A 22,027-nucleotide genomic window follows, 5' to 3' on the forward strand; every position below is an offset into this window, starting at 1 on the left:
CGTAGCGATGGTAGCCCTGCCGTAATCAGTGCACGGAGTTCGTTTCCTGTCAAAATTCTGCGCAGACGGGTTTGATTTTTCACGATTCGAGGGACTCTTCAGTTACGAGCAGTCGTGGCCGAGTGGTTAAGGCGTCTGACTAGAAATCAGATTCCCTCTGGGAGCGTAGGTTCGAGTCCTACCGACTGCGTCCGTTTTTTCTTTTTTTGTTTAAGAAGAAGGAGCAGAAAATTTCGCAGTTTGCCTGTCGTTTTGGTACCTCGCCTCTCACAGCCGTTTATAGTGCCTGTCCTTTTGATAAGGGCGAATTCCAAGCGTCAGCTTTCGCGTCAGCCGAGCAAAGTCGGGACAAGTCGGGACATACTACAGGATGGTCTGCGTGGAGTAACGACGACAAAAACGTTAATTTAACAGCACGCGGCTCACATACTATATACGAAAAAACTAGCGTTACTTGCGGTGGCCGGGAATCGAACCCGGATCAACTGCTTGGAAGGCAACTATGCTCACCATTACACCACCACCGCACAGCCGCTCCTCGCGACGCCGCGCTGTGTCGGCTTCCCGCCCGCCAGCAGCGGCCCACGGTGATAGTAGCTGTAGGCGCTTTACGAGCTAGGAGGGTGCATCCACACGCATTCGGGTAGCGCCTCCACGCACGCTGCGTCTTTGGGCGAGACTAGTCGCCGCAGCCGCAAGGTTACTCACACGATAGTGATGAGTGGTCGTTTTAAGGCAGTGTAGTGGAGGACTCCGCGTGTGTAGCACTTTTTTCGGTTTCATCCGACGTCGCTGGGTGGCAATCCCACTTTCCCTGCAGAAAACTGCTCGGGAAGCACGGGCAGCTTGTCGAGCATCGGTGGTTCAGTGGCATGTGCCTCAGTAGTGCAGTAAGCAGCGCGTAAGTCTCATAATCTTAAGGTTTGCCGGCACGATAACTCAGCGTGTTCGGTCTGACAGTTATCTGCCCTCTGTAATAAAAGACTGAGTCAACGATGAACTTGAACGGGCGTCATCGGACGTCCGCCCCCAACAAATGCAACGAACGAAATGAGAAGAAAAAAAAAGTGGTAGAATGCTCGCTTAGCACGCGGGCGGCCCGGGTTCGATTCCCGGCCGATGTATCGTTCTGCTGTTATCGCTATAATGCTGCCGCACCGATTCCTCGCTTGAGCTCCGTCAGCCTCAGGAATGTATAGCAGGATTCGCTGTGAGAAGAACCAAACACGCAGCACGCAAGAGACCGTACTTGGACGGTCGCGTGCTATTTCTGAGCTGTAACGTCGGCCTGGCCCAACAGGCCGCTGTGTTCAGGCGCCGCAAGGGCGATGGACTGTAACCTCAGGCAGTGCTGCGTTCCGTTGAAAAAGCTGCGGCAGCAGTTTAATCTAGCAAGTCGGGAAAGCACGTGTAGCAACACAACAGATTCTTCAGAGCGCGCAAACTCTCTATCTCTAATATGCGAGACTTACCAAGTTTCCTGGAACGTTGCTCGCAACGTGCCTCGGTAGCGCAGTAGGTAGCGCGTAAGTCTCATAATCTTAAGGTCGTGAGTTCGATCCTCACCCGGGGCATTTAATTTGCTGTACATCACGGCTGAATTAACGGTGTTGCTGTTGCTAGGGAACGAACTTAATTGTCATTCGTTATCCACAAGGAGTCTACGCTCAGCGTCAAAATGTTTATTTCCAATTATGACAACGTACAACTTTGATCTTTCTCTTAACCTGTTATGAGTAAAATAACGAATAGTCAATTTCGAGCTGTGCGCAAATATGCTGGCAAACAGAGAACAGCAGTGAGTCCAGGTTCAGCACGAAATACGAGAGGAAACGGAGTGAACCTCACGTCATAGCGCAAATCCGGTGTGGTCTAGTGGCGCCGGCACGGTAGCTCAGCGCGCTCGGTCAGAGGGTTAGCTGCCCTCTGTAATTAAAAAAAACTGAGTTAATGGATCAACAACGAACTGGAACGGGTGTCTTTCGACGTCCTCCCAGAGCAGATACAACGAACGAAAACGAACAAAATGAGATTTAAAAAAAAAAAAAAAAAAGTGGCTAGGATACCTGGCTTTCACCCAGGAGGCCCGGGTTCGATTCCCGGTACCGGAACGGAAGTTTTTACGCACCCAACGCTCCATGTTTTGGCCTTCCAACGTTCGTTTTTCGCCCTCCTTGCGGAGCTTCAACCGAATGTAATCGGGGAAAACAGGCACATGATGCAATTACTGTCAGCACCGGGGTAAAGGGAGAGGAGGCGCTGGTCAGCTGTTGGGCTGCTACCAGCGTCAGTGGGAAGTCGGTGAAGTCGCCAGTTGCGCCAGAAGCCAGATATTACCGTAGTACGCCTACACACGCGTTCCAGTTATTCACGTTGCTTGCAGCCGCTCCATCCGCAAGAAGCGTGAGCCCGGATAGCTCAGTCGGTAGAGCATTAGGCTTTTAACCTAAGGGTCCAGGGTTCGAGTCCCTGTCCGGGCGAAGATTTTTAACGTTTCCGTAATGGCTCGTCTCGTAGCGATGGTAGCCCTGCCGTAATCAGTGCACGGAGTTCGTTTCCTGTCAAAATTCTGCGCAGACGGGTTTGATTTTTCACGATTCGAGGGACTCTTCAGTTACGAGCAGTCGTGGCCGAGTGGTTAAGGCGTCTGACTAGAAATCAGATTCCCTCTGGGAGCGTAGGTTCGAGTCCTACCGACTGCGTCCGTTTTTTCTTTTTTTGTTTAAGAAGAAGGAGCAGAAAATTTCGCAGTTTGCCTGTCGTTTTGGTACCTCGCCTCTCACAGCCGTTTATAGTGCCTGTCCTTTTGATAAGGGCGAATTCCAAGCGTCAGCTTTCGCGTCAGCCGAGCAAAGTCGGGACAAGTCGGGACATACTACAGGATGGTCTGCGTGGAGTAACGACGACAAAAACGTTAATTTAACAGCACGCGGCTCACATACTATATACGAAAAAACTAGCGTTACTTGCGGTGGCCGGGAATCGAACCCGGATCAACTGCTTGGAAGGCAACTATGCTCACCATTACACCACCACCGCACAGCCGCTCCTCGCGACGCCGCGCTGTGTCGGCTTCCCGCCCGCCAGCAGCGGCCCACGGTGATAGTAGCTGTAGGCGCTTTACGAGCTAGGAGGGTGCATCCACACGCATTCGGGTAGCGCCTCCACGCACGCTGCGTCTTTGGGCGAGACTAGTCGCCGCAGCCGCAAGGTTACTCACACGATAGTGATGAGTGGTCGTTTTAAGGCAGTGTAGTGGAGGACTCCGCGTGTGTAGCACTTTTTTCGGTTTCATCCGACGTCGCTGGGTGGCAATCCCACTTTCCCTGCAGAAAACTGCTCGGGAAGCACGGGCAGCTTGTCGAGCATCGGTGGTTCAGTGGCATGTGCCTCAGTAGTGCAGTAAGCAGCGCGTAAGTCTCATAATCTTAAGGTTTGCCGGCACGATAACTCAGCGTGTTCGGTCTGACAGTTATCTGCCCTCTGTAATAAAAGACTGAGTCAACGATGAACTTGAACGGGCGTCATCGGACGTCCGCCCCCAACAAATGCAACGAACGAAATGAGAAGAAAAAAAAAGTGGTAGAATGCTCGCTTAGCACGCGGGCGGCCCGGGTTCGATTCCCGGCCGATGTATCGTTCTGCTGTTATCGCTATAATGCTGCCGCACCGATTCCTCGCTTGAGCTCCGTCAGCCTCAGGAATGTATAGCAGGATTCGCTGTGAGAAGAACCAAACACGCAGCACGCAAGAGACCGTACTTGGACGGTCGCGTGCTATTTCTGAGCTGTAACGTCGGCCTGGCCCAACAGGCCGCTGTGTTCAGGCGCCGCAAGGGCGATGGACTGTAACCTCAGGCAGTGCTGCGTTCCGTTGAAAAAGCTGCGGCAGCAGTTTAATCTAGCAAGTCGGGAAAGCACGTGTAGCAACACAACAGATTCTTCAGAGCGCGCAAACTCTCTATCTCTAATATGCGAGACTTACCAAGTTTCCTGGAACGTTGCTCGCAACGTGCCTCGGTAGCGCAGTAGGTAGCGCGTAAGTCTCATAATCTTAAGGTCGTGAGTTCGATCCTCACCCGGGGCATTTAATTTGCTGTACATCACGGCTGAATTAACGGTGTTGCTGTTGCTAGGGAACGAACTTAATTGTCATTCGTTATCCACAAGGAGTCTACGCTCAGCGTCAAAATGTTTATTTCCAATTATGACAACGTACAACTTTGATCTTTCTCTTAACCTGTTATGAGTAAAATAACGAATAGTCAATTTCGAGCTGTGCGCAAATATGCTGGCAAACAGAGAACAGCAGTGAGTCCAGGTTCAGCACGAAATACGAGAGGAAACGGAGTGAACCTCACGTCATAGCGCAAATCCGGTGTGGTCTAGTGGCGCCGGCACGGTAGCTCAGCGCGCTCGGTCAGAGGGTTAGCTGCCCTCTGTAATTAAAAAAAAACTGAGTTAATGGATCAACAACGAACTGGAACGGGTGTCTTTCGACGTCCTCCCAGAGCAGATACAACGAACGAAAACGAACAAAATGAGATTTAAAAAAAAAAAAAAAGTGGCTAGGATACCTGGCTTTCACCCAGGAGGCCCGGGTTCGATTCCCGGTACCGGAACGGAAGTTTTTACGCACCCAACGCTCCATGTTTTGGCCTTCCAACGTTCGTTTTTCGCCCTCCTTGCGGAGCTTCAACCGAATGTAATCGGGGAAAACAGGCACATGATGCAATTACTGTCAGCACCGGGGTAAAGGGAGAGGAGGCGCTGGTCAGCTGTTGGGCTGCTACCAGCGTCAGTGGGAAGTCGGTGAAGTCGCCAGTTGCGCCAGAAGCCAGATATTACCGTAGTACGCCTACACACGCGTTCCAGTTATTCACGTTGCTTGCAGCCGCTCCATCCGCAAGAAGCGTGAGCCCGGATAGCTCAGTCGGTAGAGCATTAGGCTTTTAACCTAAGGGTCCAGGGTTCGAGTCCCTGTCCGGGCGAAGATTTTTAACGTTTCCGTAATGGCTCGTCTCGTAGCGATGGTAGCCCTGCCGTAATCAGTGCACGGAGTTCGTTTCCTGTCAAAATTCTGCGCAGACGGGTTTGATTTTTCACGATTCGAGGGACTCTTCAGTTACGAGCAGTCGTGGCCGAGTGGTTAAGGCGTCTGACTAGAAATCAGATTCCCTCTGGGAGCGTAGGTTCGAGTCCTACCGACTGCGTCCGTTTTTTCTTTTTTTGTTTAAGAAGAAGGAGCAGAAAATTTCGCAGTTTGCCTGTCGTTTTGGTACCTCGCCTCTCACAGCCGTTTATAGTGCCTGTCCTTTTGATAAGGGCGAATTCCAAGCGTCAGCTTTCGCGTCAGCCGAGCAAAGTCGGGACAAGTCGGGACATACTACAGGATGGTCTGCGTGGAGTAACGACGACAAAAACGTTAATTTAACAGCACGCGGCTCACATACTATATACGAAAAAACTAGCGTTACTTGCGGTGGCCGGGAATCGAACCCGGATCAACTGCTTGGAAGGCAACTATGCTCACCATTACACCACCACCGCACAGCCGCTCCTCGCGACGCCGCGCTGTGTCGGCTTCCCGCCCGCCAGCAGCGGCCCACGGTGATAGTAGCTGTAGGCGCTTTACGAGCTAGGAGGGTGCATCCACACGCATTCGGGTAGCGCCTCCACGCACGCTGCGTCTTTGGGCGAGACTAGTCGCCGCAGCCGCAAGGTTACTCACACGATAGTGATGAGTGGTCGTTTTAAGGCAGTGTAGTGGAGGACTCCGCGTGTGTAGCACTTTTTTCGGTTTCATCCGACGTCGCTGGGTGGCAATCCCACTTTCCCTGCAGAAAACTGCTCGGGAAGCACGGGCAGCTTGTCGAGCATCGGTGGTTCAGTGGCATGTGCCTCAGTAGTGCAGTAAGCAGCGCGTAAGTCTCATAATCTTAAGGTTTGCCGGCACGATAACTCAGCGTGTTCGGTCTGACAGTTATCTGCCCTCTGTAATAAAAGACTGAGTCAACGATGAACTTGAACGGGCGTCATCGGACGTCCGCCCCCAACAAATGCAACGAACGAAATGAGAAGAAAAAAAAAGTGGTAGAATGCTCGCTTAGCACGCGGGCGGCCCGGGTTCGATTCCCGGCCGATGTATCGTTCTGCTGTTATCGCTATAATGCTGCCGCACCGATTCCTCGCTTGAGCTCCGTCAGCCTCAGGAATGTATAGCAGGATTCGCTGTGAGAAGAACCAAACACGCAGCACGCAAGAGACCGTACTTGGACGGTCGCGTGCTATTTCTGAGCTGTAACGTCGGCCTGGCCCAACAGGCCGCTGTGTTCAGGCGCCGCAAGGGCGATGGACTGTAACCTCAGGCAGTGCTGCGTTCCGTTGAAAAAGCTGCGGCAGCAGTTTAATCTAGCAAGTCGGGAAAGCACGTGTAGCAACACAACAGATTCTTCAGAGCGCGCAAACTCTCTATCTCTAATATGCGAGACTTACCAAGTTTCCTGGAACGTTGCTCGCAACGTGCCTCGGTAGCGCAGTAGGTAGCGCGTAAGTCTCATAATCTTAAGGTCGTGAGTTCGATCCTCACCCGGGGCATTTAATTTGCTGTACATCACGGCTGAATTAACGGTGTTGCTGTTGCTAGGGAACGAACTTAATTGTCATTCGTTATCCACAAGGAGTCTACGCTCAGCGTCAAAATGTTTATTTCCAATTATGACAACGTACAACTTTGATCTTTCTCTTAACCTGTTATGAGTAAAATAACGAATAGTCAATTTCGAGCTGTGCGCAAATATGCTGGCAAACAGAGAACAGCAGTGAGTCCAGGTTCAGCACGAAATACGAGAGGAAACGGAGTGAACCTCACGTCATAGCGCAAATCCGGTGTGGTCTAGTGGCGCCGGCACGGTAGCTCAGCGCGCTCGGTCAGAGGGTTAGCTGCCCTCTGTAATTAAAAAAAACTGAGTTAATGGATCAACAACGAACTGGAACGGGTGTCTTTCGACGTCCTCCCAGAGCAGATACAACGAACGAAAACGAACAAAATGAGATTTAAAAAAAAAAAAAAGTGGCTAGGATACCTGGCTTTCACCCAGGAGGCCCGGGTTCGATTCCCGGTACCGGAACGGAAGTTTTTACGCACCCAACGCTCCATGTTTTGGCCTTCCAACGTTCGTTTTTCGCCCTCCTTGCGGAGCTTCAACCGAATGTAATCGGGGAAAACAGGCACATGATGCAATTACTGTCAGCACCGGGGTAAAGGGAGAGGAGGCGCTGGTCAGCTGTTGGGCTGCTACCAGCGTCAGTGGGAAGTCGGTGAAGTCGCCAGTTGCGCCAGAAGCCAGATATTACCGTAGTACGCCTACACACGCGTTCCAGTTATTCACGTTGCTTGCAGCCGCTCCATCCGCAAGAAGCGTGAGCCCGGATAGCTCAGTCGGTAGAGCATTAGGCTTTTAACCTAAGGGTCCAGGGTTCGAGTCCCTGTCCGGGCGAAGATTTTTAACGTTTCCGTAATGGCTCGTCTCGTAGCGATGGTAGCCCTGCCGTAATCAGTGCACGGAGTTCGTTTCCTGTCAAAATTCTGCGCAGACGGGTTTGATTTTTCACGATTCGAGGGACTCTTCAGTTACGAGCAGTCGTGGCCGAGTGGTTAAGGCGTCTGACTAGAAATCAGATTCCCTCTGGGAGCGTAGGTTCGAGTCCTACCGACTGCGTCCGTTTTTTCTTTTTTTGTTTAAGAAGAAGGAGCAGAAAATTTCGCAGTTTGCCTGTCGTTTTGGTACCTCGCCTCTCACAGCCGTTTATAGTGCCTGTCCTTTTGATAAGGGCGAATTCCAAGCGTCAGCTTTCGCGTCAGCCGAGCAAAGTCGGGACAAGTCGGGACATACTACAGGATGGTCTGCGTGGAGTAACGACGACAAAAACGTTAATTTAACAGCACGCGGCTCACATACTATATACGAAAAAACTAGCGTTACTTGCGGTGGCCGGGAATCGAACCCGGATCAACTGCTTGGAAGGCAACTATGCTCACCATTACACCACCACCGCACAGCCGCTCCTCGCGACGCCGCGCTGTGTCGGCTTCCCGCCCGCCAGCAGCGGCCCACGGTGATAGTAGCTGTAGGCGCTTTACGAGCTAGGAGGGTGCATCCACACGCATTCGGGTAGCGCCTCCACGCACGCTGCGTCTTTGGGCGAGACTAGTCGCCGCAGCCGCAAGGTTACTCACACGATAGTGATGAGTGGTCGTTTTAAGGCAGTGTAGTGGAGGACTCCGCGTGTGTAGCACTTTTTTCGGTTTCATCCGACGTCGCTGGGTGGCAATCCCACTTTCCCTGCAGAAAACTGCTCGGGAAGCACGGGCAGCTTGTCGAGCATCGGTGGTTCAGTGGCATGTGCCTCAGTAGTGCAGTAAGCAGCGCGTAAGTCTCATAATCTTAAGGTTTGCCGGCACGATAACTCAGCGTGTTCGGTCTGACAGTTATCTGCCCTCTGTAATAAAAGACTGAGTCAACGATGAACTTGAACGGGCGTCATCGGACGTCCGCCCCCAACAAATGCAACGAACGAAATGAGAAGAAAAAAAAAGTGGTAGAATGCTCGCTTAGCACGCGGGCGGCCCGGGTTCGATTCCCGGCCGATGTATCGTTCTGCTGTTATCGCTATAATGCTGCCGCACCGATTCCTCGCTTGAGCTCCGTCAGCCTCAGGAATGTATAGCAGGATTCGCTGTGAGAAGAACCAAACACGCAGCACGCAAGAGACCGTACTTGGACGGTCGCGTGCTATTTCTGAGCTGTAACGTCGGCCTGGCCCAACAGGCCGCTGTGTTCAGGCGCCGCAAGGGCGATGGACTGTAACCTCAGGCAGTGCTGCGTTCCGTTGAAAAAGCTGCGGCAGCAGTTTAATCTAGCAAGTCGGGAAAGCACGTGTAGCAACACAACAGATTCTTCAGAGCGCGCAAACTCTCTATCTCTAATATGCGAGACTTACCAAGTTTCCTGGAACGTTGCTCGCAACGTGCCTCGGTAGCGCAGTAGGTAGCGCGTAAGTCTCATAATCTTAAGGTCGTGAGTTCGATCCTCACCCGGGGCATTTAATTTGCTGTACATCACGGCTGAATTAACGGTGTTGCTGTTGCTAGGGAACGAACTTAATTGTCATTCGTTATCCACAAGGAGTCTACGCTCAGCGTCAAAATGTTTATTTCCAATTATGACAACGTACAACTTTGATCTTTCTCTTAACCTGTTATGAGTAAAATAACGAATAGTCAATTTCGAGCTGTGCGCAAATATGCTGGCAAACAGAGAACAGCAGTGAGTCCAGGTTCAGCACGAAATACGAGAGGAAACGGAGTGAACCTCACGTCATAGCGCAAATCCGGTGTGGTCTAGTGGCGCCGGCACGGTAGCTCAGCGCGCTCGGTCAGAGGGTTAGCTGCCCTCTGTAATTAAAAAAAACTGAGTTAATGGATCAACAACGAACTGGAACGGGTGTCTTTCGACGTCCTCCCAGAGCAGATACAACGAACGAAAACGAACAAAATGAGATTTAAAAAAAAAAAAAAGTGGCTAGGATACCTGGCTTTCACCCAGGAGGCCCGGGTTCGATTCCCGGTACCGGAACGGAAGTTTTTACGCACCCAACGCTCCATGTTTTGGCCTTCCAACGTTCGTTTTTCGCCCTCCTTGCGGAGCTTCAACCGAATGTAATCGGGGAAAACAGGCACATGATGCAATTACTGTCAGCACCGGGGTAAAGGGAGAGGAGGCGCTGGTCAGCTGTTGGGCTGCTACCAGCGTCAGTGGGAAGTCGGTGAAGTCGCCAGTTGCGCCAGAAGCCAGATATTACCGTAGTACGCCTACACACGCGTTCCAGTTATTCACGTTGCTTGCAGCCGCTCCATCCGCAAGAAGCGTGAGCCCGGATAGCTCAGTCGGTAGAGCATTAGGCTTTTAACCTAAGGGTCCAGGGTTCGAGTCCCTGTCCGGGCGAAGATTTTTAACGTTTCCGTAATGGCTCGTCTCGTAGCGATGGTAGCCCTGCCGTAATCAGTGCACGGAGTTCGTTTCCTGTCAAAATTCTGCGCAGACGGGTTTGATTTTTCACGATTCGAGGGACTCTTCAGTTACGAGCAGTCGTGGCCGAGTGGTTAAGGCGTCTGACTAGAAATCAGATTCCCTCTGGGAGCGTAGGTTCGAGTCCTACCGACTGCGTCCGTTTTTTCTTTTTTTGTTTAAGAAGAAGGAGCAGAAAATTTCGCAGTTTGCCTGTCGTTTTGGTACCTCGCCTCTCACAGCCGTTTATAGTGCCTGTCCTTTTGATAAGGGCGAATTCCAAGCGTCAGCTTTCGCGTCAGCCGAGCAAAGTCGGGACAAGTCGGGACATACTACAGGATGGTCTGCGTGGAGTAACGACGACAAAAACGTTAATTTAACAGCACGCGGCTCACATACTATATACGAAAAAACTAGCGTTACTTGCGGTGGCCGGGAATCGAACCCGGATCAACTGCTTGGAAGGCAACTATGCTCACCATTACACCACCACCGCACAGCCGCTCCTCGCGACGCCGCGCTGTGTCGGCTTCCCGCCCGCCAGCAGCGGCCCACGGTGATAGTAGCTGTAGGCGCTTTACGAGCTAGGAGGGTGCATCCACACGCATTCGGGTAGCGCCTCCACGCACGCTGCGTCTTTGGGCGAGACTAGTCGCCGCAGCCGCAAGGTTACTCACACGATAGTGATGAGTGGTCGTTTTAAGGCAGTGTAGTGGAGGACTCCGCGTGTGTAGCACTTTTTTCGGTTTCATCCGACGTCGCTGGGTGGCAATCCCACTTTCCCTGCAGAAAACTGCTCGGGAAGCACGGGCAGCTTGTCGAGCATCGGTGGTTCAGTGGCATGTGCCTCAGTAGTGCAGTAAGCAGCGCGTAAGTCTCATAATCTTAAGGTTTGCCGGCACGATAACTCAGCGTGTTCGGTCTGACAGTTATCTGCCCTCTGTAATAAAAGACTGAGTCAACGATGAACTTGAACGGGCGTCATCGGACGTCCGCCCCCAACAAATGCAACGAACGAAATGAGAAGAAAAAAAAAGTGGTAGAATGCTCGCTTAGCACGCGGGCGGCCCGGGTTCGATTCCCGGCCGATGTATCGTTCTGCTGTTATCGCTATAATGCTGCCGCACCGATTCCTCGCTTGAGCTCCGTCAGCCTCAGGAATGTATAGCAGGATTCGCTGTGAGAAGAACCAAACACGCAGCACGCAAGAGACCGTACTTGGACGGTCGCGTGCTATTTCTGAGCTGTAACGTCGGCCTGGCCCAACAGGCCGCTGTGTTCAGGCGCCGCAAGGGCGATGGACTGTAACCTCAGGCAGTGCTGCGTTCCGTTGAAAAAGCTGCGGCAGCAGTTTAATCTAGCAAGTCGGGAAAGCACGTGTAGCAACACAACAGATTCTTCAGAGCGCGCAAACTCTCTATCTCTAATATGCGAGACTTACCAAGTTTCCTGGAACGTTGCTCGCAACGTGCCTCGGTAGCGCAGTAGGTAGCGCGTAAGTCTCATAATCTTAAGGTCGTGAGTTCGATCCTCACCCGGGGCATTTAATTTGCTGTACATCACGGCTGAATTAACGGTGTTGCTGTTGCTAGGGAACGAACTTAATTGTCATTCGTTATCCACAAGGAGTCTACGCTCAGCGTCAAAATGTTTATTTCCAATTATGACAACGTACAACTTTGATCTTTCTCTTAACCTGTTATGAGTAAAATAACGAATAGTCAATTTCGAGCTGTGCGCAAATATGCTGGCAAACAGAGAACAGCAGTGAGTCCAGGTTCAGCACGAAATACGAGAGGAAACGGAGTGAACCTCACGTCATAGCGCAAATCCGGTGTGGTCTAGTGGCGCCGGCACGGTAGCTCAGCGCGCTCGGTCAGAGGGTTAGCTGCCCTCTGTAATTAAAAAAAACTGAGTTAATGGATCAACAACGAACTGGAACGGGTGTCTTTCGACGTCCTCCCAGAGCAGATACAACGAACGAAAACGAACAAAATGAGATTTAAAAAAAAAAAAAAAAGTGGCTAGGATACCTGGCTTTCACCCAGGAGGCCCGGGTTCGATTCCCGGTACCGGAACGGAAGTTTTTACGCACCCAACGCTCCATGTTTTGGCCTTCCAACGTTCGTTTTTCGCCCTCCTTGCGGAGCTTCAACCGAATGTAATCGGGGAAAACAGGCACATGATGCAATTACTGTCAGCACCGGGGTAAAGGGAGAGGAGGCGCTGGTCAGCTGTTGGGCTGCTACCAGCGTCAGTGGGAAGTCGGTGAAGTCGCCAGTTGCGCCAGAAGCCAGATATTACCGTAGTACGCCTACACACGCGTTCCAGTTATTCACGTTGCTTGCAGCCGCTCCATCCGCAAGAAGCGTGAGCCCGGATAGCTCAGTCGGTAGAGCATTAGGCTTTTAACCTAAGGGTCCAGGGTTCGAGTCCCTGTCCGGGCGAAGATTTTTAACGTTTCCGTAATGGCTCGTCTCGTAGCGATGGTAGCCCTGCCGTAATCAGTGCACGGAGTTCGTTTCCTGTCAAAATTCTGCGCAGACGGGTTTGATTTTTCACGATTCGAGGGACTCTTCAGTTACGAGCAGTCGTGGCCGAGTGGTTAAGGCGTCTGACTAGAAATCAGATTCCCTCTGGGAGCGTAGGTTCGAGTCCTACCGACTGCGTCCGTTTTTTCTTTTTTTGTTTAAGAAGAAGGAGCAGAAAATTTCGCAGTTTGCCTGTCGTTTTGGTACCTCGCCTCTCACAGCCGTTTATAGTGCCTGTCCTTTTGATAAGGGCGAATTCCAAGCGTCAGCTTTCGCGTCAGCCGAGCAAAGTCGGGACAAGTCGGGACATACTACAGGATGGTCTGCGTGGAGTAACGACGACAAAAACGTTAATTTAACAGCACGCGGCTCACATACTATATACGAAAAAACTAGTGTTACTTGCGGTGGCCGGGAATCGAACCCGGATCAACTGCTTGGAAGGCAACTATGCTCACCATTACACCACCACCGCACAGCCGCTCCTCGCGACGCCGTGCTGTGTCGGCTTCCCGCCCGCCAGCAGCGGCCCACGGTGATAGTAGCTGTAGGCGCTTTACGAGCTAGGAGGGTGCATCCACACGCATTCGGGTAGCGCCTCCACGCACGCTGCGTCTTTGGGCGAGACTAGTCGCCGCAGCCGCAAGGTTACTCACACGATAGTGATGAGTGGTCGTTTTAAGGCAGTGTAGTGGAGGACTCCGCGTGTGTAGCACTTTTTTCGGTTTCATCCGACGTCGCTGGGTGGCAATCCCACTTTCCCTGCAGAAAACTGCTCGGGAAGCACGGGCAGCTTGTCGAGCATCGGTGGTTCAGTGGCATGTGCCTCAGTAGTGCAGTAAGCAGCGCGTAAGTCTCATAATCTTAAGGTTTGCCGGCACGATAACTCAGCGTGTTCGGTCTGACAGTTATCTGCCCTCTGTAATAAAAGACTGAGTCAACGATGAACTTGAACGGGCGTCATCGGACGTCCGCCCCCAACAAATGCAACGAACGAAATGAGAAGAAAAAAAAAGTGGTAGAATGCTCGCTTAGCACGCGGGCGGCCCGGGTTCGATTCCCGGCCGATGTATCGTTCTGCTGTTATCGCTATAATGCTGCCGCACCGATTCCTCGCTTGAGCTCCGTCAGCCTCAGGAATGTATAGCAGGATTCGCTGTGAGAAGAACCAAACACGCAGCACGCAAGAGACCGTACTTGGACGGTCGCGTGCTATTTCTGAGCTGTAACGTCGGCCTGGCCCAACAGGCCGCTGTGTTCAGGCGCCGCAAGGGCGATGGACTGTAACCTCAGGCAGTGCTGCGTTCCGTTGAAAAAGCTGCGGCAGCAGTTTAATCTAGCAAGTCGGGAAAGCACGTGTAGCAACACAACAGATTCTTCAGAGCGCGCAAACTCTCTATCTCTAATATGCGAGACTTACCAAGTTTCCTGGAACGTTGCTCGCAACGTGCCTCGGTAGCGCAGTAGGTAGCGCGTAAGTCTCATAATCTTAAGGTCGTGAGTTCGATCCTCACCCGGGGCATTTAATTTGCTGTACATCACGGCTGAATTAACGGTGTTGCTGTTGCTAGGGAACGAACTTAATTGTCATTCGTTATCCACAAGGAGTCTACGCTCAGCGTCAAAATGTTTATTTCCAATTATGACAACGTACAACTTTGATCTTTCTCTTAACCTGTTATGAGTAAAATAACGAATAGTCAATTTCGAGCTGTGCGCAAATATGCTGGCAAACAGAGAACAGCAGTGAGTCCAGGTTCAGCACGAAATACGAGAGGAAACGGAGTGAACCTCACGTCATAGCGCAAATCCGGTGTGGTCTAGTGGCGCCGGCACGGTAGCTCAGCGCGCTCGGTCAGAGGGTTAGCTGCCCTCTGTAATTAAAAAAAACTGAGTTAATGGATCAACAACGAACTGGAACGGGTGTCTTTCGACGTCCTCCCAGAGCAGATACAACGAACGAAAACGAACAAAATGAGATTAAAAAAAAAAAAAAAAGTGGCTAGGATACCTGGCTTTCACCCAGGAGGCCCGGGTTCGATTCCCGGTACCGGAACGGAAGTTTTTACGCACCCAACGCTCCATGTTTTGGCCTTCCAACGTTCGTTTTTCGCCCTCCTTGCGGAGCTTCAACCGAATGTAATCGGGGAAAACAGGCACATGATGCAATTACTGTCAGCACCGGGGTAAAGGGAGAGGAGGCGCTGGTCAGCTGTTGGGCTGCTACCAGCGTCAGTGGGAAGTCGGTGAAGTCGCCAGTTGCGCCAGAAGCCAGATATTACCGTAGTACGCCTACACACGCGTTCCAGTTATTCACGTTGCTTGCAGCCGCTCCATCCGCAAGAAGCGTGAGCCCGGATAGCTCAGTCGGTAGAGCATTAGGCTTTTAACCTAAGGGTCCAGGGTTCGAGTCCCTGTCCGGGCGAAGATTTTTAACGTTTCCGTAATGGCTCGTCTCGTAGCGATGGTAGCCCTGCCGTAATCAGTGCACGGAGTTCGTTTCCTGTCAAAATTCTGCGCAGACGGGTTTGATTTTTCACGATTCGAGGGACTCTTCAGTTACGAGCAGTCGTGGCCGAGTGGTTAAGGCGTCTGACTAGAAATCAGATTCCCTCTGGGAGCGTAGGTTCGAGTCCTACCGACTGCGTCCGTTTTTTCTTTTTTTGTTTAAGAAGAAGGAGCAGAAAATTTCGCAGTTTGCCTGTCGTTTTGGTACCTCGCCTCTCACAGCCGTTTATAGTGCCTGTCCTTTTGATAAGGGCGAATTCCAAGCGTCAGCTTTCGCGTCAGCCGAGCAAAGTCGGGACAAGTTGGGACATACTACAGGATGGTCTGCGTGGAGTAACGACGACAAAAACGTTAATTTAACAGCACGCGGCTCACATACTATATACGAAAAAACTAGTGTTACTTGCGGTGGCCGGGAATCGAACCCGGATCAACTGCTTGGAAGGCAACTATGCTCACCATTACACCACCACCGCACAGCCGCTCCTCGCGACGCCGTGCTGTGTCGGCTTCCCGCCCGCCAGCAGCGGCCCACGGTGATAGTAGCTGTAGGCGCTTTACGAGCTAGGAGGGTGCATCCACACGCATTCGGGTAGCGCCTCCACGCACGCTGCGTCTTTGGGCGAGACTAGTCGCCGCAGCCGCAAGGTTACTCACACGATAGTGATGAGTGGTCGTTTTAAGGCAGTGTAGTGGAGGACTCCGCGTGTGTAGCACTTTTTTCGGTTTCATCCGACGTCGCTGGGTGGCAATCCCACTTTCCCTGCAGAAAACTGCTCGGGAAGCACGGGCAGCTTGTCGAGCATCGGTGGTTCAGTGGCATGTGCCTCAGTAGTGCAGTAAGCAGCGCGTAAGTCTCATAATCTTAAGGTTTGCCGGCACGATAACTCAGCGTGTTCGGTCTGACAGTTATCTGCCCTCTGTAATAAAAGACTGAGTCAACGATGAACTTGAACGGGCGTCATCGGACGTCCGCCCCCAACAAATGCAACGAACGAAATGAGAAGAAAAAAAAAGTGGTAGAATGCTCGCTTAGCACGCGGGCGGCCCGGGTTCGATTCCCGGCCGATGTATCGTTCTGCTGTTATCGCTATAATGCTGCCGCACCGATTCCTCGCTTGAGCTCCGTCAGCCTCAGGAATGTATAGCAGGATTCGCTGTGAGAAGAACCAAACACGCAGCACGCAAGAGACCGTACTTGGACGGTCGCGTGCTATTTCTGAGCTGTAACGTCGGCCTGGCCCAACAGGCCGCTGTGTTCAGGCGCCGCAAGGGCGATGGACTGTAACCTCAGGCAGTGCTGCGTTCCGTTGAAAAAGCTGCGGCAGCAGTTTAATCTAGCAAGTCGGGAAAGCACGTGTAGCAACACAACAGATTCTTCAGAGCGCGCAAACTCTCTATCTCTAATATGCGAGACTTACCAAGTTTCCTGGAACGTTGCTCGCAACGTGCCTCGGTAGCGCAGTAGGTAGCGCGTAAGTCTCATAATCTTAAGGTCGTGAGTTCGATCCTCACCCGGGGCATTTAATTTGCTGTACATCACGGCTGAATTAACGGTGTTGCTGTTGCTAGGGAACGAACTTAATTGTCATTCGTTATCCACAAGGAGTCTACGCTCAGCGTCAAAATGTTTATTTCCAATTATGACAACGTACAACTTTGATCTTTCTCTTAACCTGTTATGAGTAAAATAACGAATAGTCAATTTCGAGCTGTGCGCAAATATGCTGGCAAACAGAGAACAGCAGTGAGTCCAGGTTCAGCACGAAATACGAGAGGAAACGGAGTGAACCTCACGTCATAGCGCAAATCCGGTGTGGTCTAGTGGCGCCGGCACGGTAGCTCAGCGCGCTCGGTCAGAGGGTTAGCTGCCCTCTGTAATTAAAAAAAACTGAGTTAATGGATCAACAACGAACTGGAACGGGTGTCTTTCGACGTCCTCCCAGAGCAGATACAACGAACGAAAACGAACAAAATGAGATTAAAAAAAAAAAAAAAAGTGGCTAGGATACCTGGCTTTCACCCAGGAGGCCCGGGTTCGATTCCCGGTACCGGAACGGAAGTTTTTACGCACCCAACGCTCCATGTTTTGGCCTTCCAACGTTCGTTTTTCGCCCTCCTTGCGGAGCTTCAACCGAATGTAATCGGGGAAAACAGGCACATGATGCAATTACTGTCAGCACCGGGGTAAAGGGAGAGGAGGCGCTGGTCAGCTGTTGGGCTGCTACCAGCGTCAGTGGGAAGTCGGTGAAGTCGCCAGTTGCGCCAGAAGCCAGATATTACCGTAGTACGCCTACACACGCGTTCCAGTTATTCACGTTGCTTGCAGCCGCTCCATCCGCAAGAAGCGTGAGCCCGGATAGCTCAGTCGGTAGAGCATTAGGCTTTTAACCTAAGGGTCCAGGGTTCGAGTCCCTGTCCGGGCGAAGATTTTTAACGTTTCCGTAATGGCTCGTCTCGTAGCGATGGTAGCCCTGCCGTAATCAGTGCACGGAGTTCGTTTCCTGTCAAAATTCTGCGCAGACGGGTTTGATTTTTCACGATTCGAGGGACTCTTCAGTTACGAGCAGTCGTGGCCGAGTGGTTAAGGCGTCTGACTAGAAATCAGATTCCCTCTGGGAGCGTAGGTTCGAGTCCTACCGACTGCGTCCGTTTTTTCTTTTTTTGTTTAAGAAGAAGGAGCAGAAAATTTCGCAGTTTGCCTGTCGTTTTGGTACCTCGCCTCTCACAGCCGTTTATAGTGCCTGTCCTTTTGATAAGGGCGAATTCCAAGCGTCAGCTTTCGCGTCAGCCGAGCAAAGTCGGGACAAGTCGGGACATACTACAGGATGGTCTGCGTGGAGTAACGACGACAAAAACGTTAATTTAACAGCACGCGGCTCACATACTATATACGAAAAAACTAGCGTTACTTGCGGTGGCCGGGAATCGAACCCGGATCAACTGCTTGGAAGGCAACTATGCTCACCATTACACCACCACCGCACAGCCGCTCCTCGCGACGCCGCGCTGTGTCGGCTTCCCGCCCGCCAGCAGCGGCCCACGGTGATAGTAGCTGTAGGCGCTTTACGAGCTAGGAGGGTGCATCCACACGCATTCGGGTAGCGCCTCCACGCACGCTGCGTCTTTGGGCGAGACTAGTCGCCGCAGCCGCAAGGTTACTCACACGATAGTGATGAGTGGTCGTTTTAAGGCAGTGTAGTGGAGGACTCCGCGTGTGTAGCACTTTTTTCGGTTTCATCCGACGTCGCTGGGTGGCAATCCCACTTTCCCTGCAGAAAACTGCTCGGGAAGCACGGGCAGCTTGTCGAGCATCGGTGGTTCAGTGGCATGTGCCTCAGTAGTGCAGTAAGCAGCGCGTAAGTCTCATAATCTTAAGGTTTGCCGGCACGATAACTCAGCGTGTTCGGTCTGACAGTTATCTGCCCTCTGTAATAAAAGACTGAGTCAACGATGAACTTGAACGGGCGTCATCGGACGTCCGCCCCCAACAAATGCAACGAACGAAATGAGAAGAAAAAAAAGTGGTAGAATGCTCGCTTAGCACGCGGGCGGCCCGGGTTCGATTCCCGGCCGATGTATCGTTCTGCTGTTATCGCTATAATGCTGCCGCACCGATTCCTCGCTTGAGCTCCGTCAGCCTCAGGAATGTATAGCAGGATTCGCTGTGAGAAGAACCAAACACGCAGCACGCAAGAGACCGTACTTGGACGGTCGCGTGCTATTTCTGAGCTGTAACGTCGGCCTGGCCCAACAGGCCGCTGTGTTCAGGCGCCGCAAGGGCGATGGACTGTAACCTCAGGCAGTGCTGCGTTCCGTTGAAAAAGCTGCGGCAGCAGTTTAATCTAGCAAGTCGGGAAAGCACGTGTAGCAACACAACAGATTCTTCAGAGCGCGCAAACTCTCTATCTCTAATATGCGAGACTTACCAAGTTTCCTGGAACGTTGCTCGCAACGTGCCTCGGTAGCGCAGTAGGTAGCGCGTAAGTCTCATAATCTTAAGGTCGTGAGTTCGATCCTCACCCGGGGCATTTAATTTGCTGTACATCACGGCTGAATTAACGGTGTTGCTGTTGCTAGGGAACGAACTTAATTGTCATTCGTTATCCACAAGGAGTCTACGCTCAGCGTCAAAATGTTTATTTCCAATTATGACAACGTACAACTTTGATCTTTCTCTTAACCTGTTATGAGTAAAATAACGAATAGTCAATTTCGAGCTGTGCGCAAATATGCTGGCAAACAGAGAACAGCAGTGAGTCCAGGTTCAGCACGAAATACGAGAGGAAACGGAGTGAACCTCACGTCATAGCGCAAATCCGGTGTGGTCTAGTGGCGCCGGCACGGTAGCTCAGCGCGCTCGGTCAGAGGGTTAGCTGCCCTCTGTAATTAAAAAAAACTGAGTTAATGGATCAACAACGAACTGGAACGGGTGTCTTTCGACGTCCTCCCAGAGCAGATACAACGAACGAAAACGAACAAAATGAGATTTAAAAAAAAAAAAAAAAAGTGGCTAGGATACCTGGCTTTCACCCAGGAGGCCCGGGTTCGATTCCCGGTACCGGAACGGAAGTTTTTACGCACCCAACGCTCCATGTTTTGGCCTTCCAACGTTCGTTTTTCGCCCTCCTTGCGGAGCTTCAACCGAATGTAATCGGGGAAAACAGGCACATGATGCAATTACTGTCAGCACCGGGGTAAAGGGAGAGGAGGCGCTGGTCAGCTGTTGGGCTGCTACCAGCGTCAGTGGGAAGTCGGTGAAGTCGCCAGTTGCGCCAGAAGCCAGATATTACCGTAGTACGCCTACACACGCGTTCCAGTTATTCACGTTGCTTGCAGCCGCTCCATCCGCAAGAAGCGTGAGCCCGGATAGCTCAGTCGGTAGAGCATTAGGCTTTTAACCTAAGGGTCCAGGGTTCGAGTCCCTGTCCGGGCGAAGATTTTTAACGTTTCCGTAATGGCTCGTCTCGTAGCGATGGTAGCCCTGCCGTAATCAGTGCACGGAGTTCGTTTCCTGTCAAAATTCTGCGCAGACGGGTTTGATTTTTCACGATTCGAGGGACTCTTCAGTTACGAGCAGTCGTGGCCGAGTGGTTAAGGCGTCTGACTAGAAATCAGATTCCCTCTGGGAGCGTAGGTTCGAGTCCTACCGACTGCGTCCGTTTTTTCTTTTTTTGTTTAAGAAGAAGGAGCAGAAAATTTCGCAGTTTGCCTGTCGTTTTGGTACCTCGCCTCTCACAGCCGTTTATAGTGCCTGTCCTTTTGATAAGGGCGAATTCCAAGCGTCAGCTTTCGCGTCAGCCGAGCAAAGTCGGGACAAGTCGGGACATACTACAGGATGGTCTGCGTGGAGTAACGACGACAAAAACGTTAATTTAACAGCACGCGGCTCACATACTATATACGAAAAAACTAGCGTTACTTGCGGTGGCCGGGAATCGAACCCGGATCAACTGCTTGGAAGGCAACTATGCTCACCATTACACCACCACCGCACAGCCGCTCCTCGCGACGCCGCGCTGTGTCGGCTTCCCGCCCGCCAGCAGCGGCCCACGGTGATAGTAGCTGTAGGCGCTTTACGAGCTAGGAGGGTGCATCCACACGCATTCGGGTAGCGCCTCCACGCACGCTGCGTCTTTGGGCGAGACTAGTCGCCGCAGCCGCAAGGTTACTCACACGATAGTGATGAGTGGTCGTTTTAAGGCAGTGTAGTGGAGGACTCCGCGTGTGTAGCACTTTTTTCGGTTTCATCCGACGTCGCTGGGTGGCAATCCCACTTTCCCTGCAGAAAACTGCTCGGGAAGCACGGGCAGCTTGTCGAGCATCGGTGGTTCAGTGGCATGTGCCTCAGTAGTGCAGTAAGCAGCGCGTAAGTCTCATAATCTTAAGGTTTGCCGGCACGATAACTCAGCGTGTTCGGTCTGACAGTTATCTGCCCTCTGTAATAAAAGACTGAGTCAACGATGAACTTGAACGGGCGTCATCGGACGTCCGCCCCCAACAAATGCAACGAACGAAATGAGAAGAAAAAAAAAGTGGTAGAATGCTCGCTTAGCACGCGGGCGGCCCGGGTTCGATTCCCGGCCGATGTATCGTTCTGCTGTTATCGCTATAATGCTGCCGCACCGATTCCTCGCTTGAGCTCCGTCAGCCTCAGGAATGTATAGCAGGATTCGCTGTGAGAAGAACCAAACACGCAGCACGCAAGAGACCGTACTTGGACGGTCGCGTGCTATTTCTGAGCTGTAACGTCGGCCTGGCCCAACAGGCCGCTGTGTTCAGGCGCCGCAAGGGCGATGGACTGTAACCTCAGGCAGTGCTGCGTTCCGTTGAAAAAGCTGCGGCAGCAGTTTAATCTAGCAAGTCGGGAAAGCACGTGTAGCAACACAACAGATTCTTCAGAGCGCGCAAACTCTCTATCTCTAATATGCGAGACTTACCAAGTTTCCTGGAACGTTGCTCGCAACGTGCCTCGGTAGCGCAGTAGGTAGCGCGTAAGTCTCATAATCTTAAGGTCGTGAGTTCGATCCTCACCCGGGGCATTTAATTTGCTGTACATCACGGCTGAATTAACGGTGTTGCTGTTGCTAGGGAACGAACTTAATTGTCATTCGTTATCCACAAGGAGTCTACGCTCAGCGTCAAAATGTTTATTTCCAATTATGACAACGTACAACTTTGATCTTTCTCTTAACCTGTTATGAGTAAAATAACGAATAGTCAATTTCGAGCTGTGCGCAAATATGCTGGCAAACAGAGAACAGCAGTGAGTCCAGGTTCAGCACGAAATACGAGAGGAAACGGAGTGAACCTCACGTCATAGCGCAAATCCGGTGTGGTCTAGTGGCGCCGGCACGGTAGCTCAGCGCGCTCGGTCAGAGGGTTAGCTGCCCTCTGTAATTAAAAAAAACTGAGTTAA

At 51.8% G+C, this 22,027-nt stretch overlaps 35 non-coding genes across 35 annotated transcripts; 26 read left to right on the forward strand and 9 right to left on the reverse strand.

The window, feature by feature from the left end:
* Nucleotides 1-108: 108 nt before the first annotated feature.
* On the forward strand, nt 109-190 carry Trnas-aga (transfer RNA serine (anticodon AGA)). The gene has a single exon. It is a non-coding gene; the product is annotated as a tRNA-Ser (tRNA).
* Nucleotides 191-455: 265 nt separating this feature from the next.
* Nucleotides 456-527, reverse strand: Trnag-ucc (transfer RNA glycine (anticodon UCC)). The gene has a single exon. It is a non-coding gene; the product is annotated as a tRNA-Gly (tRNA).
* A 974-nt stretch (nt 528-1,501) lies between these two features.
* On the forward strand, nt 1,502-1,574 carry Trnam-cau (transfer RNA methionine (anticodon CAU)). The gene has a single exon. It is a non-coding gene; the product is annotated as a tRNA-Met (tRNA).
* Nucleotides 1,575-2,407: 833 nt separating this feature from the next.
* Trnak-uuu (transfer RNA lysine (anticodon UUU)) lies at nt 2,408-2,480 on the forward strand. Its single transcript has one exon. It is a non-coding gene; the product is annotated as a tRNA-Lys (tRNA).
* A 140-nt stretch (nt 2,481-2,620) lies between these two features.
* Trnas-aga (transfer RNA serine (anticodon AGA)) lies at nt 2,621-2,702 on the forward strand. The gene has a single exon. It is a non-coding gene; the product is annotated as a tRNA-Ser (tRNA).
* A 265-nt stretch (nt 2,703-2,967) lies between these two features.
* Nucleotides 2,968-3,039, reverse strand: Trnag-ucc (transfer RNA glycine (anticodon UCC)). The gene has a single exon. It is a non-coding gene; the product is annotated as a tRNA-Gly (tRNA).
* A 974-nt stretch (nt 3,040-4,013) lies between these two features.
* Nucleotides 4,014-4,086, forward strand: Trnam-cau (transfer RNA methionine (anticodon CAU)). The gene has a single exon. It is a non-coding gene; the product is annotated as a tRNA-Met (tRNA).
* An 831-nt stretch (nt 4,087-4,917) lies between these two features.
* Nucleotides 4,918-4,990, forward strand: Trnak-uuu (transfer RNA lysine (anticodon UUU)). Its single transcript has one exon. It is a non-coding gene; the product is annotated as a tRNA-Lys (tRNA).
* Nucleotides 4,991-5,130: 140 nt separating this feature from the next.
* On the forward strand, nt 5,131-5,212 carry Trnas-aga (transfer RNA serine (anticodon AGA)). The gene has a single exon. It is a non-coding gene; the product is annotated as a tRNA-Ser (tRNA).
* A 265-nt stretch (nt 5,213-5,477) lies between these two features.
* On the reverse strand, nt 5,478-5,549 carry Trnag-ucc (transfer RNA glycine (anticodon UCC)). The gene has a single exon. It is a non-coding gene; the product is annotated as a tRNA-Gly (tRNA).
* Nucleotides 5,550-6,523: 974 nt separating this feature from the next.
* Trnam-cau (transfer RNA methionine (anticodon CAU)) lies at nt 6,524-6,596 on the forward strand. The gene has a single exon. It is a non-coding gene; the product is annotated as a tRNA-Met (tRNA).
* An 829-nt stretch (nt 6,597-7,425) lies between these two features.
* On the forward strand, nt 7,426-7,498 carry Trnak-uuu (transfer RNA lysine (anticodon UUU)). The gene has a single exon. It is a non-coding gene; the product is annotated as a tRNA-Lys (tRNA).
* A 140-nt stretch (nt 7,499-7,638) lies between these two features.
* Trnas-aga (transfer RNA serine (anticodon AGA)) lies at nt 7,639-7,720 on the forward strand. The gene has a single exon. It is a non-coding gene; the product is annotated as a tRNA-Ser (tRNA).
* A 265-nt stretch (nt 7,721-7,985) lies between these two features.
* On the reverse strand, nt 7,986-8,057 carry Trnag-ucc (transfer RNA glycine (anticodon UCC)). Its single transcript has one exon. It is a non-coding gene; the product is annotated as a tRNA-Gly (tRNA).
* Nucleotides 8,058-9,031: 974 nt separating this feature from the next.
* Nucleotides 9,032-9,104, forward strand: Trnam-cau (transfer RNA methionine (anticodon CAU)). The gene has a single exon. It is a non-coding gene; the product is annotated as a tRNA-Met (tRNA).
* Nucleotides 9,105-9,933: 829 nt separating this feature from the next.
* On the forward strand, nt 9,934-10,006 carry Trnak-uuu (transfer RNA lysine (anticodon UUU)). The gene has a single exon. It is a non-coding gene; the product is annotated as a tRNA-Lys (tRNA).
* A 140-nt stretch (nt 10,007-10,146) lies between these two features.
* On the forward strand, nt 10,147-10,228 carry Trnas-aga (transfer RNA serine (anticodon AGA)). Its single transcript has one exon. It is a non-coding gene; the product is annotated as a tRNA-Ser (tRNA).
* Nucleotides 10,229-10,493: 265 nt separating this feature from the next.
* On the reverse strand, nt 10,494-10,565 carry Trnag-ucc (transfer RNA glycine (anticodon UCC)). Its single transcript has one exon. It is a non-coding gene; the product is annotated as a tRNA-Gly (tRNA).
* Nucleotides 10,566-11,539: 974 nt separating this feature from the next.
* Nucleotides 11,540-11,612, forward strand: Trnam-cau (transfer RNA methionine (anticodon CAU)). Its single transcript has one exon. It is a non-coding gene; the product is annotated as a tRNA-Met (tRNA).
* Nucleotides 11,613-12,443: 831 nt separating this feature from the next.
* Trnak-uuu (transfer RNA lysine (anticodon UUU)) lies at nt 12,444-12,516 on the forward strand. The gene has a single exon. It is a non-coding gene; the product is annotated as a tRNA-Lys (tRNA).
* Nucleotides 12,517-12,656: 140 nt separating this feature from the next.
* On the forward strand, nt 12,657-12,738 carry Trnas-aga (transfer RNA serine (anticodon AGA)). The gene has a single exon. It is a non-coding gene; the product is annotated as a tRNA-Ser (tRNA).
* Nucleotides 12,739-13,003: 265 nt separating this feature from the next.
* On the reverse strand, nt 13,004-13,075 carry Trnag-ucc (transfer RNA glycine (anticodon UCC)). The gene has a single exon. It is a non-coding gene; the product is annotated as a tRNA-Gly (tRNA).
* Nucleotides 13,076-14,049: 974 nt separating this feature from the next.
* Nucleotides 14,050-14,122, forward strand: Trnam-cau (transfer RNA methionine (anticodon CAU)). The gene has a single exon. It is a non-coding gene; the product is annotated as a tRNA-Met (tRNA).
* Nucleotides 14,123-14,952: 830 nt separating this feature from the next.
* Nucleotides 14,953-15,025, forward strand: Trnak-uuu (transfer RNA lysine (anticodon UUU)). The gene has a single exon. It is a non-coding gene; the product is annotated as a tRNA-Lys (tRNA).
* Nucleotides 15,026-15,165: 140 nt separating this feature from the next.
* Nucleotides 15,166-15,247, forward strand: Trnas-aga (transfer RNA serine (anticodon AGA)). Its single transcript has one exon. It is a non-coding gene; the product is annotated as a tRNA-Ser (tRNA).
* Nucleotides 15,248-15,512: 265 nt separating this feature from the next.
* On the reverse strand, nt 15,513-15,584 carry Trnag-ucc (transfer RNA glycine (anticodon UCC)). Its single transcript has one exon. It is a non-coding gene; the product is annotated as a tRNA-Gly (tRNA).
* A 974-nt stretch (nt 15,585-16,558) lies between these two features.
* Trnam-cau (transfer RNA methionine (anticodon CAU)) lies at nt 16,559-16,631 on the forward strand. The gene has a single exon. It is a non-coding gene; the product is annotated as a tRNA-Met (tRNA).
* Nucleotides 16,632-17,461: 830 nt separating this feature from the next.
* Trnak-uuu (transfer RNA lysine (anticodon UUU)) lies at nt 17,462-17,534 on the forward strand. The gene has a single exon. It is a non-coding gene; the product is annotated as a tRNA-Lys (tRNA).
* A 140-nt stretch (nt 17,535-17,674) lies between these two features.
* On the forward strand, nt 17,675-17,756 carry Trnas-aga (transfer RNA serine (anticodon AGA)). The gene has a single exon. It is a non-coding gene; the product is annotated as a tRNA-Ser (tRNA).
* Nucleotides 17,757-18,021: 265 nt separating this feature from the next.
* Trnag-ucc (transfer RNA glycine (anticodon UCC)) lies at nt 18,022-18,093 on the reverse strand. Its single transcript has one exon. It is a non-coding gene; the product is annotated as a tRNA-Gly (tRNA).
* Nucleotides 18,094-19,066: 973 nt separating this feature from the next.
* Trnam-cau (transfer RNA methionine (anticodon CAU)) lies at nt 19,067-19,139 on the forward strand. Its single transcript has one exon. It is a non-coding gene; the product is annotated as a tRNA-Met (tRNA).
* Nucleotides 19,140-19,971: 832 nt separating this feature from the next.
* Nucleotides 19,972-20,044, forward strand: Trnak-uuu (transfer RNA lysine (anticodon UUU)). Its single transcript has one exon. It is a non-coding gene; the product is annotated as a tRNA-Lys (tRNA).
* Nucleotides 20,045-20,184: 140 nt separating this feature from the next.
* Trnas-aga (transfer RNA serine (anticodon AGA)) lies at nt 20,185-20,266 on the forward strand. Its single transcript has one exon. It is a non-coding gene; the product is annotated as a tRNA-Ser (tRNA).
* A 265-nt stretch (nt 20,267-20,531) lies between these two features.
* Nucleotides 20,532-20,603, reverse strand: Trnag-ucc (transfer RNA glycine (anticodon UCC)). The gene has a single exon. It is a non-coding gene; the product is annotated as a tRNA-Gly (tRNA).
* A 974-nt stretch (nt 20,604-21,577) lies between these two features.
* Nucleotides 21,578-21,650, forward strand: Trnam-cau (transfer RNA methionine (anticodon CAU)). Its single transcript has one exon. It is a non-coding gene; the product is annotated as a tRNA-Met (tRNA).
* Nucleotides 21,651-22,027: the final 377 nt, after the last annotated feature.

Source organism: Schistocerca nitens, unplaced genomic scaffold (genome assembly GCF_023898315.1).
Source record: "Schistocerca nitens isolate TAMUIC-IGC-003100 unplaced genomic scaffold, iqSchNite1.1 HiC_scaffold_90, whole genome shotgun sequence".
Taxonomy (NCBI): Eukaryota; Metazoa; Arthropoda; class Insecta; order Orthoptera; family Acrididae; genus Schistocerca; species Schistocerca nitens.